This window comes from Nomascus leucogenys, chromosome 8 (assembly GCF_006542625.1).
Source record: "Nomascus leucogenys isolate Asia chromosome 8, Asia_NLE_v1, whole genome shotgun sequence".
NCBI lineage: Eukaryota > Metazoa > Chordata > Mammalia > Primates > Hylobatidae > Nomascus > Nomascus leucogenys.
The window spans coordinates 49,412,268-49,428,941 of record NC_044388.1 but is presented as its reverse complement, the minus strand read 5'-3'; the positions used below and the strand labels follow the sequence as shown (position 1 = coordinate 49,428,941).

General features: G+C 40.7%; 1 long non-coding RNA gene across 1 annotated transcript in view; it reads left to right on the top strand.

Annotated features, from left to right (window-relative positions):
* LOC101179141 overlaps positions 1-16,674 on the top strand; it is a 152,168-nt gene that overhangs the window by 108,318 nt on the left and 27,176 nt on the right. The window contains exon 4 of the long non-coding RNA XR_001116239.2: positions 4,306-4,397. This is a non-coding gene — a long non-coding RNA (uncharacterized LOC101179141). The remainder of the gene's footprint in view (positions 1-4,305; positions 4,398-16,674) is intronic.

Below are 16,674 nucleotides of genomic sequence, written 5' to 3'. Positions count from 1 at the left end.
GGTGCTTTGTAGGTTAGTCTTGGCTGGTAAAAGAGGAAGGTATGCCAGATAGATATGCTCTGAAAAAGTAAATACATAGCATATGGAGCTTCTAATTTCCTAGTTGCCCCTTTTGGCCTGGAGGCATTGTTTTAAAGAAAATCTATTCTTGCTTAAGCAAAAGCTCCAGGTGAGGAGTGAGGGGTGAGTTTGGGGGCCCCCTCTGGCTCTGGGAAAGGGGGAAACAGGCGTTAAAGCTGGGGCAGCAAGTTCCCAGCCTAGAGAGTTGGCTGTTCTTCTAGTTACCCGATTTTTTCCCCTGAATGTATCCTTCCCCATCTTTGGGTCTCCCGTTCTTCATGTTCTTCGCTCAATATACAAGGTACCGAAGTTAAAACCTTTCTTTTCTTCATAATGCCGCTTGGCATCACGGAGCATCTTGTGCTGGGTGTAGTGTGTGGTCCTAGAATGTCTCAGCTCAGTTTTGCTCAACAGCCTTTGCTCTTCCTTGTCTTTCGTCTACTTCTCACAACCTTACCCAAAAGAATGTGCAAGTGAACACACAATCGCATAAATGTAGCAGCCTAATTTTTCATAAAACTAAGGCGCATTGAAAAAAGGAGTGAGATTGCCAATTTGTTTCGCATCTTGTGCCTTATTTTATTTTGACTCAGAGCACGTATTTACTTCCATAGTGGAAATCATGCCTGGGGCAGAGGGGAGATGTTCACCACATTTTCATATATTTAGAGAGATGTCACTAATGTGGATTCTGTGCGGCAAAGTTTGTTGTAAACTTGGAAATAATGATCATTTGTGGCCCACAGAGCCATTGTTTCATGTGATTCTCAGGAGTTGAACTTAAGTTAACATCAACATGGGGCAGAACCATACTGTTCTGAAAGTGATTTGAGGTTAGCGGCCAGGGTGAAAGCATGAGTGTCTTCCACAGATGGCTGAGCTAAGACACGGCGTATTTGGTAACTCATGCATGATGAGTCCCACAGCTGGCTCTGTAGATTCGTGGCCCAGTTTCTGGTCTCCAGGCCCAATCGCGCCTTGTTAGGGTTTCGTGGTGGAGTTTATGCTGGTGCATTCCATGGCAGGGTTAGTGGGGTTGGGTGAACATCAAAAGGTTCCATGTGAGGGCGGAGCTGCTCCAACCAACCATTCTGACTCTCAGAAGCATCTGCCAGCATCGTTGGTCTCTACCAGATTAGACTGGGAACCTTTCTGAAGACAAGATTTCTCCTTTCTCATCTTTTGAAAACGGCAGTAGAGCCCACCTCAGAGGGTTTTGACATCACTAATATTGACCTCAGAAAAAATAACGTGTGTTTTCTAAACTTCAGGTGATCCCTGAACACCAGAATCTTGGGAAAACCATGGTGGTCCTTACCAAAGCTTTCTCCTTGCCACGACCATAGGCCCTACAGATAGTTCCCAGCACAGTAAATGAAACAGTGTCTGCATTGGACAAAAGGCGTCTCAAACCTCCAGTAGCCTGGTTATTTTGAACAGTTTTTTTCTTTTTTGCATGAACAAATTTCTGTGCAACAAAGAATCAGAATGGCCACATGAAATAATCCTAAGTGACACTAGCCTGATGTGGATCCCGTTCAGTGCAGTCCCTGCCTTCCGGTGAGACACAGTCCTCAGCTCTGCAGATACCTACAGACAGTATCCCCTTTCCCATATTTGACCTTCCCTGTTTCCAACCCTAACATGATGGTTTATGTTTGTCTATTGCATAAGAAGGCAGTTGGTGTTTTTTCGTTTATAAGAATTATTCTGGAATTCCTTCCCTGATAAAGCTGCTGATAGACTGGGACCAGATCAGATAAGGTTTGGTGTTGAGGACACCTGTCGATTGTTTTGTCAGGATAGAAGGTCCAAGACACAGAGGTGGCTGCAGTGCAGAGAGCAAACAGCCTGAGGTGGACAGGAGGCTGTGGGAATACCAGTTTGGGGCTTTGTCTGTTCACACAGCTCTTGGGAGACACAGGTGAGACCCAAGAGAGAACCTCTGTGGTTCAGAGAAGGCACCTCACCTGTAGGGGGTCATCTGTTTGTCTAGGGTGATCCCACAAATCACCTAGCCACATCAAACTCACAGAGCAGTGGTGTAGTCATTTTTTACCTCACAATAGCATGGATATAATGAAACAGAAAAAGACTTGCAATAAAATAATACATTTCCTAAATGGAAGGTGGGGATGGTGTAAGGTAAGTTAAAATACCATACAGCTATTTTAGCAGGCTTTTTGTGTTTTTTTGTTTGTTTGTTTTCTAGAAGGATGTCAACAAGATTCCCTGGGTACTCAGAGGGCAGGTGAATGATGAATTTAATCTATTCCCCATCTCTAACGTAAGATAGAGACAAAGTTTGCCAAGTTTTTTAATGACTTATTTGGAGCAGTGATTGATGAAAAATTATTGTAAAGTAGAAATACAGCATCACAGAAGATTATAGTACCAATCCTGAGACCATATAATTATATATCCTCGTATATCTTATGTATGAAACTTTTGTGCATATGTTAACAGTGTTTTACAAGCTTACCATATTAGAACAGGCCCCCTGTTCCCTGTTCTGAAGGCATATAAATTCACCATGGGCTTTTGAACGTCCTCAGTCCCAACTTCACAATCAGAATTGGTAAAAGCAACAAAAGGTCAGAGTTCAGAGGGCAATTTCTATCTCAAGCATGAAACTAACAGGTAAAGCAATGATGATGGCCCCTGGGAGTCGCTGGGCTGTCGCAAACCCTGCCAGGGGAAGTTGGCTTTCAGTATCTTCCCTCTAGACTTCAGTGTTTTTGTGGATACAGCTCTGCAGACATTTACGTGGTTTTAAAAGATGGAATAGTTCAGCTCAGGGGCAAATATATAGACACATTCAGTCTAAACTACCACTTTAAAATACAGATTTTCTGCCCACATAAGCGGTTTAGAATCCCTACCATCATTGTCAAGTGTTTGTTTCTGAAAAGTAAATAAGATCAGAATGAAGAGCCGGTGATCAAAGGAACACAGCATTATTTGTAGCTTCCTACAATAGTGCGGGCTGGCACGCCTGTTATTGCTGCTCAGAAATGAAGACCATACCGTTAGAGATGGTTCCTTTGATCATTTCTCCAAAGCCGTCTTGTTGTCAGTGGACAGCTTCCCAGAAGACAGTGTAAAACAGCTCAGAAAGCACAAAAGACATTCATTTCAGCTTTACTATGAACAGACTTCAAAAAGCCTTGCTAACAAATGTTTCCAACTCAGCTGCGTACCAGGAACGGGAAGCGCAGGCACAGGCCATGCCCGGATCCTAAGAGTTCATGTTTCTCTGTGGCCAGCTTAGGGTTAGGGCTTCATGAAGGGGCACACCAAAAGCTCCTCTCAGGTTTCCCCTTGAAGAAATATATAAATTAAGAAACTGAGAAAGCCTCACAGTGGAAAAATTGTGACTCTTCCATCATGCATTTTTCAGATCTATTGAACTGCATGACTTCCACTCAGCCCTGATGTTCGTGGATGCTGACATCATTTTTACAAGCATTTGCTGCCTGGACATAGAGACAATCATTGACATCTACATGGCATAGCCCATTTGTGTTCCAGAAAGAGCCAAAGGTACGATGTTTTACTCATCCATATGTAACCTCAGTCTATCCTCAGACTGATGGAGTGGACTCTGTGGCAATAAGATACCAAATTATAAATAAGATCGAAGGCCATGCACACCCCTCTACACTTAAACAATAAGCTCTGTTCTAACTGCCACAAGGTTCTTCTTTTTCTCTAGCAGCTAAACAGCACTGGCTACGAGACAAGCAATATCGAAACAATTGCAGCTCATCTGCTGCCGGACGCTGACTAGTTGACTCCCTGTTCCACCAGCCAGAACTAAAGCCTTGACTGGACAAGAGGCTGATTTCAGTCACTTTCTCCTTCATGTGTCTTCATGTCTTTGCTTCACCTTTTGATGTGTAGGTCCTAATTGCAATGCATTTAAATGTTTGATCTCCACCCCAAAGCGAGGATGCCCATGTGACACGCACGTTAGCTTACTATGCACGTGCACGCCCGCCTTCATGACTTTCCATAGCTTCTCCTATAACCTGCTGAATATGTTTACTTAGCCAACCTGTTCAGCATCCATTTCTGCCTCACCTTTCCCCACTTGAAGTGTGTGCTTTCAGTCTCTGCTGGAGGCTACACTTCCCAACCCGCAGGATGGCCAGTCTGCAGGTCATAACCCCCTAAAAGAAATAAAACTCTCCTTTCCAATTTATAGATCTGGTGATTCTAACTTGACATCTGTCTCCGTTGTAGGTGGCCTTTAGTGAGCCAGTGGCTCTGATTTATGTGGTCAGATTCTGAGCCGGCAGACACAAAGGTGTGGCAGGACTGGAGATTCTGCGTAGGTCTGTGTGTGATGGGCTTTATGAATGCATCTATTTAATGTACTCCAAGCCAATTCTAAATGAAGCATGACACAGCCAAATATGAAAGGAGCTCATTATTGATACTTTTTATGGACCGAATTGCATTCTCCCGAAAAGGTATGTTGAAGTCCCTCAGTATGTGACCTTTTTGGAGGAATAGGATCTTAAAGAAGTAATCAAGTTAAAATCACGTCATTCAAGTGGGCCCTAATCCAATATAACTGATGTCCTTATTAGAAGGTTAAATTTGAACAGAGACAGATGTGCATAGAGAGAAGGTGGCGTGAAGAGACACAGGAAGAAGACAGCCATCTATTTGGAACAGAGCTTCCCTTGTAGACCTCAGAAGGAACCAACTCTGATACCTTGGTTTTGGGCTTCCAGACTCCAGAACTGTGAGACAATAAATTCCTGTTATTTAAGGCTCACCAGTCTGCGGGGCTTTGCTATGGCATCCTGAAGAAGCGAGTGTGAAACTTAATTCATCAGTACCGAAAACATCTTGGCAGTTAAACCGCTATTGTAATACTCGTGTATTGATACGTGTTTCAGAATTTTTCTCCTCTCTTCCTCGGTATGTATGTACAGCAAAAGCTTCAGAGAGAAACTCCAGGCCATGCAAACTCATGAACTAAACTCTGGGAGAGGTGGCTGATGATGACCTGGAAGGGAAAGATGAGTGTCTGGCACAGGACGGGACCAACTGAAAGTGGTTGTGTGGGAGGGTTTGGTGGGGTGGCTGCTGGCTGTTGTTGGGAGAGGAGGAGCAGGTGGGTTCTCTCCTCTGGCAAGGCTGCGGGTGTGGTCTGGCTTGGAGCAGGATCCAGAGCCATTGAACTCTGAAGAACTGTGAAGCTCCTGCTGCAGGTAGGAAAGAAAGAGAAGGTGAGAAGATAGGCGGAACCTTCCCAATGCCCTAGATACAGGCTGCAGGTGAGGGCACTGACCCCTGTGCAGATGTGCTGGAGCTGCAGCGCAGTGGGATGCCCGGGAACACGGAGGGCTCCTGACTTAGTGCTGAGATGCCTGGAGCATGGAGCATGGAGATGGCGAGCTGCACAATGAGAAGTGTGATCTCCTCCTTCCAAACTGCAGAGAGACCTGGATTACCCTGTCTCCGATCCTTACTGGCTATGGAATCCAGAAAAATTCTCCTAACCTTCAGTCTCAGTTTTCTCGTCTCAAAAATGGGGTTTATATTAGTGTATTTATCACATTATGTTGTGAAGATTAAATGAGATAATGAACATCTGGGGCATAGTAAATGCTCAATAAATGTAGGCGGAATAAAAAAGAGATCCCCAGACCAGCATTATACAACTTACAAGGTTCCTATTGTATATTCCAGTAGGTAGAGTAGCTTTTTTTAAATTAATGGTACAGATCATAAATTACTGTGCACGAAAACACCTAACAGGCAGTGCCGTCATGGGTTTATGATACTGTTCCTCTTTCTTCTGTGCAGACATGAGTGGCCTCCAGGCCACAGCAGTGTTACCTTGATTTGTCTGCAGCATCCGTCAAGGCATGTGGGAAATGTCGTTTTCAGGGACACTGAGATGTGGAATTTATTCATCCCCTCAGCAAGAATTTGCTGAGCCCCCTGCCCTGTGCCAGGCAGTGCCACCTGCTCTCAGCCCATGCCTGGCATTCTGACAGAGAGAGGCAGACAGCAATGGCCCAGAGTGTCAGAGGGGGTTAGTGCTGCAGACCAGGAGTGAGGGGTGTCGGGAGGAAGTGCAAGGTTCCAGCAGGCAGCATGACAAAGCACAGCACACAAGATGAAATGGATTGGGTGCACCTGCTCACAGTGGGGGACTAGGGAGTGTCTCAAAGTTATAGTTTCATTTTCAAGAATGTTCTGATACCTCTGTTACTGTACCTAGATTGATTTTGAGCCCACATTTCTTTGAGGCAATTTGAGGGGTGTCCGATGGAGAACATAAGATGAATAGGCACAGAAGGGAATGCCCACCCACCACGAGGCTCCCAGCACTGCCTGTGTAAAGGAGAGCTCAATAGGCCAGGAGAACCAGATCAAACAAAAGGAAAATGGGAAAAGTTTATTCAGCCACTTGTCTACATCTCCACTGTGGACCTTGTCCTCATGCCCATGGCCTCACTTTCTTTTTGGCAACAACTCTACTGAGAGATAATTCACATACCACACTGTTCACCCATTTAAAGTGTAGACTTCAGTGGTTTTTAGTACATTCCCAGAGTTGTGCAACCTTCCCCACAATCAATCTGAGAACATTTAAACCACCCCCAAAAGAAACCCTGTCCCTATACGCAGTCCCTCCCCACTTCCCCCAGGCCCCAGCCCCTGGAAACCACTAATCTACTTTCTGCCTGTAAGGATTTGCCTTTTCTGCACATTTCATATAAATGCAGTCGTACCATGTGTGGTCTTTTGTGGCTGGTTTCTTTCCCGTAATGTCTTCCAGGTCCACCATATCATAGCATGTGTCACGCTACGTGATTATGTATAATTATTCATGCCTGAATCATATTCCGTCAGCTATGACCTATCACAGTGTGTCTATCCAGTGTCGGCTGGTGGATTGCCGGCCTCATTTAATTTCCCACCTGTACGACCCTGTATGCCCAGCTCTGCTGCTCACTCAGCCCTCTGTGCTGTTCTTGGATTCCCACACCCAGAAGCTGGCAGGAAGCAGTTGAGGATGGAGAGGAAAGGAGGCAGGGGCTGGGGGTCGCAGACAGCACAGCAGTGAGATCATGTGTGTCCTGGGACTCTTCCTCCCTGGCCTCAGCTCTTTTTCCCTCACCAGTCCTATACCTGAAAACCACCCGTCCTCCTCCTCCTCCCTGGCTGCCAGAGTTTTGGGAGCAAATCCTGTAACCGTGCAGCTGCCCTCCCTGAGGTGTGTTCCTGCAGCCTGCCTTCATTCTCCTGCCTTCATTGTGGTCAGGGAGAGCTGGCTCCCAGCTCCTCCCAAGCCTTTGCTGCAGTTCTGGAGCTTCCATCTGGATCCTCCCCTTTCATAGTTTCTGCCCACCCTCAGCCACATGGCACTAGAGCATGAGCTTCTTGGGGGCAGGACCAGACCTTATGCATCTTGACACTCCATGGTGCTTAACACGTGTTCTTACCATAGGGGTGTGGAGCTGGGACACACAGCCCGGCCTCTCTGAGATCTGAAGGACTGAGGGGTTCATGCCCCACTGCTGTGAGTGCTGCCAGCACCATCCCCTACCTGCCCTTTCTCTAGACATTGCCCTCTGCTGAGGGGACCCACCCCGCCCATGGTCCCTGCAGCAGCCTCAGTTCAGTGATGTCCTTGTGATAAGAGGGCCCTGCCCCCTCACCCCGATTCCACACAACTTTAAAGGGCTGCCCCCACTCCAGAGATCTTCCTGTGGGGTGGCTGAGGCTTTTGTTTTGACCACGTAGAAGCCCAACCTGTCCCTCTGCTCATCTGCTGCTTTCCCTTCCCACAGGTGTTGGTCCTGAGAGCATTCCCAAATAAATTTCCTGAACCGTCATCACCGTAGCAAAGCGGCTTCCTGGGCAATCTCACCTACAACAGCCATTTAAGCATAGGAGTTTCAAAGATATTGAGTGAAAACAATTTATAATTCAGAAAGGAAAGCTTGCCTTATAAATAAAACTGTTCATTATTACTTAGCTAAAATAGTCATAGTTACTTTACAAATGTTTACGGCTCCCCTGGCTTGGAGATCAATCTAATCTTTTTTTCTTTTCTTAACATTCAGTCTCTTTATGTCTATGGGTATGTAAATATTTAATTAAAACATCTTTGTATAAAATAAATGGTGGTATAAGGAAATGGAAAAAAAAAACCTTACCTGCAGAGAAAATTTGTGAAATATATTTTTCACACAAAAGAGAGAATATCCATGTTCCATTCAAATAAAAGTGAAACAAATGCCCATCTATCTTCCAAACAACTGAAGAAATAGAATATCCCCACTAACATAGATAGAAGCTCTGTTGTGCCCGGTTAACTGCCATCCTGAATGGCCAGCTAGCTAGAGGATAGATTAGATAGATAGATAGATAGATAGATAGATAGATAGATAGATAATAGATAGATGATAGATAGATAGATAGATAGATAGATACATACATACATACATACATAGATGATGGATTCGTAGATGGTGGATACATGTTAGATAGATAGATACATACATACATAGACAAATTGGATACATAGATACATAGATGATTGATAGGTAGATAGATACATACATACATATATACATAGATGGATTGGTAGATGGTTGATACATGTTAGATACATACATATATACATGCATACATACATAGAAGATGGATTGGTAGATGGTTGATATATGTTAGATGATAGATGATAGATAGATAGATGATAGATAGATAGATAGATGATAGATAGATGATAGATGATAGATAGATAGATGATAGATAGATGATAGATGATAGATAGATAGATAGATGATAGATAGATGATAGATGATAGATAGATAGATAGATAGAGAGATGATAGATAGATGATAGATAGATAGACGATAGATGATAGATAGATAGATAGATAGATAGATGATAGATAGATGATAGATAGATGATAGATAGATAGATAGATAGATAGATAGATAGATAGATGATACATGATATATAGATGGGAGATAGGTGGATCGATAGATGATAGGTGATGGGTAAATAGATAAGTAGATGATGCATAAATGATGGATGATAAGTAGATTATAGATGTAGATACATAATCATGTACATACATAGTGTAGTTTTTAGTGTTTGTTTCTTTCATATTTTATTTAATTGGAATTTTATACCATATTTTTTTTCTGTGACTTTCTGTTTTACTCAATGAGAGCTGCGATTCACCTATGTTGATGTGTGCCCTCACGTTTCCTTCACTTCCACTGCTGTGTACGACTCCCTGTGTGCCTGCCCCGTAGCTTATTTAGGCATGCTATGCACTGAGATGTGGTCAGAGTTTGGGGCGACTGGGTTTCCTGCAAGCTCTGCTCCTTGTGCACCCGTGGACTCACCCGTGGACTCCCAACTGTTACAGTGTGACTGTGGGCTACTGCTCAGGTCTGGCACACAGCACTAGTTTCTCCGGGTGTGTGTCTAGCAGTAGAGTCACTACGCATAGAATATAGGCATGTTCAAGTTTGGTAGGTCATTCCAGACCTTTTCCAAGGGATTCCGCTGATGTACGCCCTTCCACACAGCGGATGAGAGCTGGTGTTCCCGCATACCCTCACTAGCCTGGTTTTAAGATGGGCCAATTTGCTGGAGGTGAAACGGAATGTCACCATGGTCTCCATCTGCCCTGCCCCAGTGCCACTGAGGTGAAGCATATATGATTATGGGCTAGTCATCTTTCCTCCTCTGCTAAGTGACAGCTCAAGGCTCTCACTTGTGTTTTTCTATTGGGCTGTTTGCCATTTTATTATAATTTGTAGTTCTTTATATCTTCTCTGCATACATTCCTTATTAGTTTTATGTAATACAAACATTTCGCTTTCAGTTTTTGTCTTTTTTCCACCCTTTGTTGTGTTTTTTGATCAAGATACATAATTAAATTGATTAAGTTAAAATTAAATTCTTAAATTTTAATGTGGTCTAATTTATCAAGTATTTTCTTTAATATTTGTACATCCTTGTCTTGTATAATAAATGTCTCTGTTCTAAATTTGTAAAGATATTTTCTTACATAATCTTCTAAACATTTTATGAATTTGTCTTTTATAGTCATTTATTCTATCTGAAATTGATGTTTAAGACTGGTGTAATATAGAAATTCACTTTCATTCTTTTCCATTTGGATAAGCAGCAACATTAATTTTTTGAAGTTTTTTGAATTGATAATGCATTCACACACAGCAAAATATCAAAGCAATGTCAAATGGCTTACAGTGAAAAGTCTTACTTCCCCCTCCCTCACAACCCGCTTCTCCACCTATGCACCTACAGACAACCACTTTTAGTCATTATTTTATAAATTTCTTCGGTATCTCTATGTAAATGCAAGAAAACATGAAAATATATTTCCATTTTCCTTCTTTGCTAGACTCTTAAGAAACCTGTTTTTTCACAATTAGCAGTAGACCTTGGCGATTGTTCAACGTCCCTACTGAGACCTTCCTCGTTCTTTCTGAGGGATGGTACAGTGTTCCACTGTACAGTAAAGCCATATCTAGAGATTTTCTTTTCACTCATGATGTACCAGACTGGATCTGCCTCCCTCCCCACTGTAAGCAATTGGAATTTCTGAAGCTAAACTCTAGAACACAGGAAGCTGTAGAGGCAAGGAGTGATAACAAACTCCAGAGATGTGGGGAGCATTCTCCTTGAGTCTCTGAGTTTGTCGTGATCTGCACTGGAGTAATGAGGACTGAATGAAGATATGTCTCTTCAAGCTTTTTGCCCATTTTTAATTGGGTGTTTGTGTTTTGTTATTGAATCATAGAGTTATTTATATGGCCTGGCTAGCAGACCCTTATCAAATATATGATTTACAAAATAGTTCTCCCATTCTATAGGTTGTCTTTTCACTTTATTTATAAAGTATTTTAAAGCACAAAGCTTTTGGTTTTGATGGAGCCCAATATTTCTATTTTTTTCTTTTGCTACTTGTGCTTTTGGCTTCCTGTGTAAAAACCCCTTGCAAAATCCAAGGTCATGAAGATTTACTTCTGTGTTTTCTTCTAAGAGTTTTATAGTTTTAGCTCTCACATTTAGGTTGTTGGTTCATTTTGAGTTAATTATTGTAAATGATGTGATGTAAGCTCCAGCTTCATTCTTTTTCATATTGGTAGCCAGCTGTTCCAGCATCATTTGTTGAAGAAACTGTGTTTCCCGTTTGAATTTTATTGGTGTCCTTGTCGAAAATCAATTGGCCTTAGATGTATGGGTTTATTTTTGGGCTCTTAGTTCGATTCCATGGGTCTTTATATTTATCCTTATACCAATACTATCCTATTTCAATCACCATAGATTTGTAGTAAGTTTAGAATTATATGTCTTCTCTTTCAGAATTTGTGTGTATGTCTCTGTGTGTGTGGCTATTCTGGGTACTTTGCAATTCCCTATAAATTTGAGAATCAGTATTTCTATTTCTCCAAAGAAAGGCCATTAGAATTTTGATAAGGATTGCATCAAATCAGTAAGTCGTTTTGAGAGTATTGCCATCTTAACAATGTTAAGTTTTGTAATCCATGAACATGGGATATCTTTCCATTTACTTATGTCTTCTTTAATTTCTTTAAGCAATATTTTGTAGTCAAACAATGTCATTGTACAAGTCTTTCGCTCTCTTGATTGAATTTCTTCCTAGGTATTATATTCTTTAGGATGCCATTGTAAATTGAATGGTTTTCTTAATTTTATTTACATATAATTCATTTCCAGTGCACTGATTTTTGTATGTTAATGTGGTATCCTGCAATTTTGCTAAATTTTTTAATTATCTCTCATAGTTTTTTGTAAATTTTCAAGGTTATACATATATATATGATTATGTCATCTGTTAATAGGGTAATTTCACTTTTTCCTTCATTTTGGATGTCTCTAATCTCTTTTTCTTGTCTAATTACTCTTAGAACTTTGTATTACTTTATGTTCACACTACTATAAAGATACTACTTGAGACTGGCTAATTTATAAATAAAAGAGACATAACTGACTCACAGTTCCATTTAGCTGAGGAGGGCTCAAGAAACTTACAATCGTGGCAGAAGGTGAAAGGGGAGCAGGCATCTTCTTCACAAGGCAGCAGGACAGAGAGAGCAAAGGGGGAACTGTCAAACACTTTTAAAACCATGAGCTCTCATAAGAGCTCCCTATGATGAGAACAGCATGGGGGAAACCACCCCCATGACCAATCACCTCCTACCCTCTTCCCAGGACCCTCCTTTGACACATGGGGATTCCACGCTCGGCTAATTTTTTGTATTTTCAGTAGAGACCGGGTTTCACCATGTTAGCCAGGATGGTTTCAATCTCCTGACCTCATGATCCGCCCATCTTGGCCTCCCAAAATGCTGGGATTACAGGCGTGAGCCACCGTGCTTGGCCGTGTTAATTCTTCTTTAAGTGATGAGTAGAATTCACCAGTGAAGCCATGTGAATCTGGACTTTCTTGTTGGGAGGCTTTAGTTTACTGATGCAATCTTTACGTATCATAGGTCATTTCAGGTTTTCTATTTTTTCTTCTTGATCTAATTTTTTTAGCATGCAATTGTTCATAATATTCTCCTATAATCATTTTAATTTTTGTAAAGTCAGTAGTAATGTTCCCACTTTTATTTTTGATTCAGTAATTTGTTCTTCTGTTTTCTTAGTCTGTTAGTCTTTCTTCTGTTTTCTATCTGTTTTCTTAGTCAACCTGGCTAAAAATTTCTCAATTTTGTTGATCTTTTTAAAGAAACAACTTTTGGTTTCATTAATTTTCCCTATTGTTTTTTAATTCTCTATTTTATTTCACTTTGCTCTATTATTTTTTCCTTCTGCTTTCTTTTGGTTTGGTTTACTCTTATTTATTTAGTCTCCTATGGTGTTAAGTTGTTTTGAAATCTTTATTTTTTTAATATAGGCATGCACAACTACAAATTTATTCATAAGCACTGCTTTTGCAGCAGCCTATAACTTCTAGTTTGTTATATTTTTGTTTTAATTTGCCTTTAAGTATTTTCTTAATTTCTCTTGGGATTTCTTATTTGATATCTTGGTTATTTAACAGTGTGTTGATTAATTTCTATATATTTATAAATTTTAAAATTTTCTTTCTGCTTTTGAGTTCTAGTTGATATGGCTTGGACCTGTGCCCCCACCAAATCTCATGTCAAATTTTTAGTCCCCAGAGTTGGAGGTGGGGCCTGGTGTGGGGTGGTTGGATCATGGGGGAGAATTTCTCATGAATGGTTTAGTACCATTCTCTTAGTGCTGTTCTCATGACAATGAGTAAATTCTCATGAGATCTGGCTGTTTAAAAGTGTGCAGAACCTTTGTCTGTCGCTCTTTCTTGCTCCTGCTCCCACTGTGTGAGATGCCTTGCTCCCTCCTTGCCTTCTGCTATGATTGTTAAGTTTCCTGAGGTCTCCCCAGAAGCCAAGCAGATGCCAGCATCGTGCTTCTTGTACAGCCTGCAGAACCATAAGTCAATTAAACCTCTTTTCTTTATAAATTATGCAGTCTGAGGTATTTCTTTATAACAATGCATGAACAGACTAGTTCACTGGTCTTATTTCATTGTGGTCAGAGAAGATACTTTGCATTATTTCAGTGTCTTAAAATGTATCGAGATTTGTTTTGTGGGTTAACATATGATCTATTCCAGAGAAGGTCCCAAGTGCATTTGAGAAGAATGTGTATTTGGGGTAGCATATGTATTATTGGGTAGAATTTACTGATATGTTTGTTAGTTTATAGTATCATTCAAGTTATCTGTTTTCTTTTTGATCCTTTATTTGTTCTATCTATTACTGAAGGTGGGATATTGAAGGCTCAAACTATTCCTTTCTACAATTCTGTCAATGTTTGTTTCACATATTTGGGGGCTTTCTTATTATATAATTGCTGTATACCTTTACTTGACTTATCTTTTTTGGTTACTCTTTGCATAAAATTTATTTTCTTCACTCATTCACTTTCAACCTATATGTGTCTTTGAATTTTAAGTGAGTCACTTATAGACAACATATAGTTGGATTTTGTGGATTTTTTCTTTCTGCCAATCTCTGCCTATTCTAAGGACAGAAGTATCTTCTTTTCTTATCCGTAAATACTTTAAGTGTGAATATACTAAACAGAAGAGTATCAACTGAAGAGTTTAGTATATTCATACTTAAAGTATTTACTGATAAGAGAAGAAGGTACTTTTGTCACATTGATTTTGTTTTCTATATGTCTTATATCTTTTTTTGTTCTTCAATTCATAGGTAGACATCAATGCAGTAGAATTGAGAGTTCAGAAATAAACTGATAAATCTATAGTCAAAAATTTTTTGACAACTGTCACAAGACCATTCAATGAGGGCAAGAAGAGTCTTTCCAAAAAATGATATAGAACAACTGGATAGCCAACACAGAAGAATGGAATTGGACCTGTACCTCACACCATGTGCAAAAATTAACTCAAAATGCATTAATGACCCAAATTTAAGAGCTAAAATCATAGAAATACTAAAAGAAAACATACAGGTAAGTCTTCATTACCTTAGATTTTGCAAAGGATTCTTATATATGACACCAAAAACAAATGGAAAGTTATGAGCTCCTGGGAGACAGTTACACTTCTGCCTTGGATGAAGGTATAAAATAGGTAAGATACTGTAATAGCAGTGGAGATGCTCTGCCAGACCTCCCTTCAGGAAAGGATTTGCTTCCCAATGTGGGGAATGAGGGCACACACTCTCCGGCTACCAACTCCTTCAAGGTCTGCCTCCCTGGAGGTCCCGCCATCCTGAGGCAGCCTGGTTTTGGAGAACCCAACCTGTCACAAATATCCACGCAGGTCATGTTAGATGGGAATGGGGAAAATTTGGAAGAACTAATTAAAATTGCATAAATGAGTAAATTCCTTGAAAAAGGGAATGTAACAGATTATTAGCAGGGGATTGAGAGGTTGACAGCTGGTTTTGATTCTATTCATTCAATGCTCAGACTTTGAGCTTCTACTTCATGCTAGGTGGTAAGGTGTGCAAGTAGACACAATAAAAAATGATAAAGGGGATATCACCACTGATCCCACAGAAATAAAAACTACCATCAGATAAGATTATAAACACCTCTATGCAAATAAACTAGAAAATCTAGAAGAAATTGATAAAGTCCTGGACACATACACCCTCCCAAGACTAAACCAGTAAGAGGTCGAATCCCTGAATAGACCAATAACAAGTTGTGAAATTAAGGCAGTAATTAATAGCCTACTAAGCAAAAAAAAAAGCCCAGGACCAGACAGATTCACAACCGAATTCTACCAGAGGTACAAAGAAGAGCTGGTACCATTCCTTCTGAAACTACTCCAAGCAATAGAAAAAGAGGGACTCCTCCCTAACTCATTTTATGAGGCCAGCATCAACCTGATACCAAAACCTGGCAGAAACACAGCAAAAAAAGAAAATTTCAGGCCAATATCCCTGATGAACATCAATGTGAAAATCCTCAATAAAATACTGGCAAACCAAATCCAGCAGCACATCAAAAAGCTTATCCACTACGATCAGGTTGGCTTCATCCCTGAGATGCAAGGCTGGTTCAACATTCACAAATCAATAAATGTAATCTATCACATAAACAGAACCAATGACCAAAAGCACATGATTATCTCAATAGATGCGGAAAAGGCCTTCGATAAAATTCAACACCTCTTCGTGCTAAAAACTCTCTATAAACTAGATATTGATGGAACATATCTCAAGATAATAAGAGCTATTTATGACAAACCCACAGCCATTATCATACTGAATGGGCAAAAGCTGGAAGCATTCCTTTTGAAAACTGGCACAAGACAAGGATGCCCTGTCTTACCACTCCTATTTAACATAGAAGTTGAAGTTCTGGCCAGGACAATCAGGCAAGAGAAAGAAATAGAGCGTATTCAAATAGGAAGAGAGGAAGTCAAATTGTCTCTGTTTGCAGATGACATGATTGTATATTTAGAAAACCCCATCATCTCAGCCCAAAAACTCCTTAAGCTGATAAGCAACTTCAGCAAAGGTTCAGGATACAAAATCAAGGTGCAAAAATTACAAGCATTTCTATACACCAATAATAGACAAACAGAGAGCCAAATCATGAGTGAACTCCTATTCAAAATTGCTACAAAGAGAATAAAGTACCTAGGAATACAACTTACAAGAGACGTGAAGGATCTCTTCAAGGAGAACTACAAACCACTGCTCAAGGAAGTAAGAGAGGACGCAAACAAATGGAAAAAAATTTCATGCTCATGGATAGGAAGAATCAATATCATGAAAATGGCCATACTACTCAAAGTAATTTATAGATTCAATGCTATTCCCATCAAGCTACCATTGACTTTCTTCACAGAACTAGAAAAAGCTACTTTAAATTTCATATGGAACCAAAAGAGAGCCCATATAGCCAAGAGAATCCTAAGCAAAAAGAACAAAGCTGGAGACATCACCCTACCTGACTTCAAACTATACTACAAGGCTACAGTAACCAAAACCGCATGGTACTGGTACCAAAACAGATATGTAGACCAATGGAATGGAACAGAGGCCTCAGAAATAACAC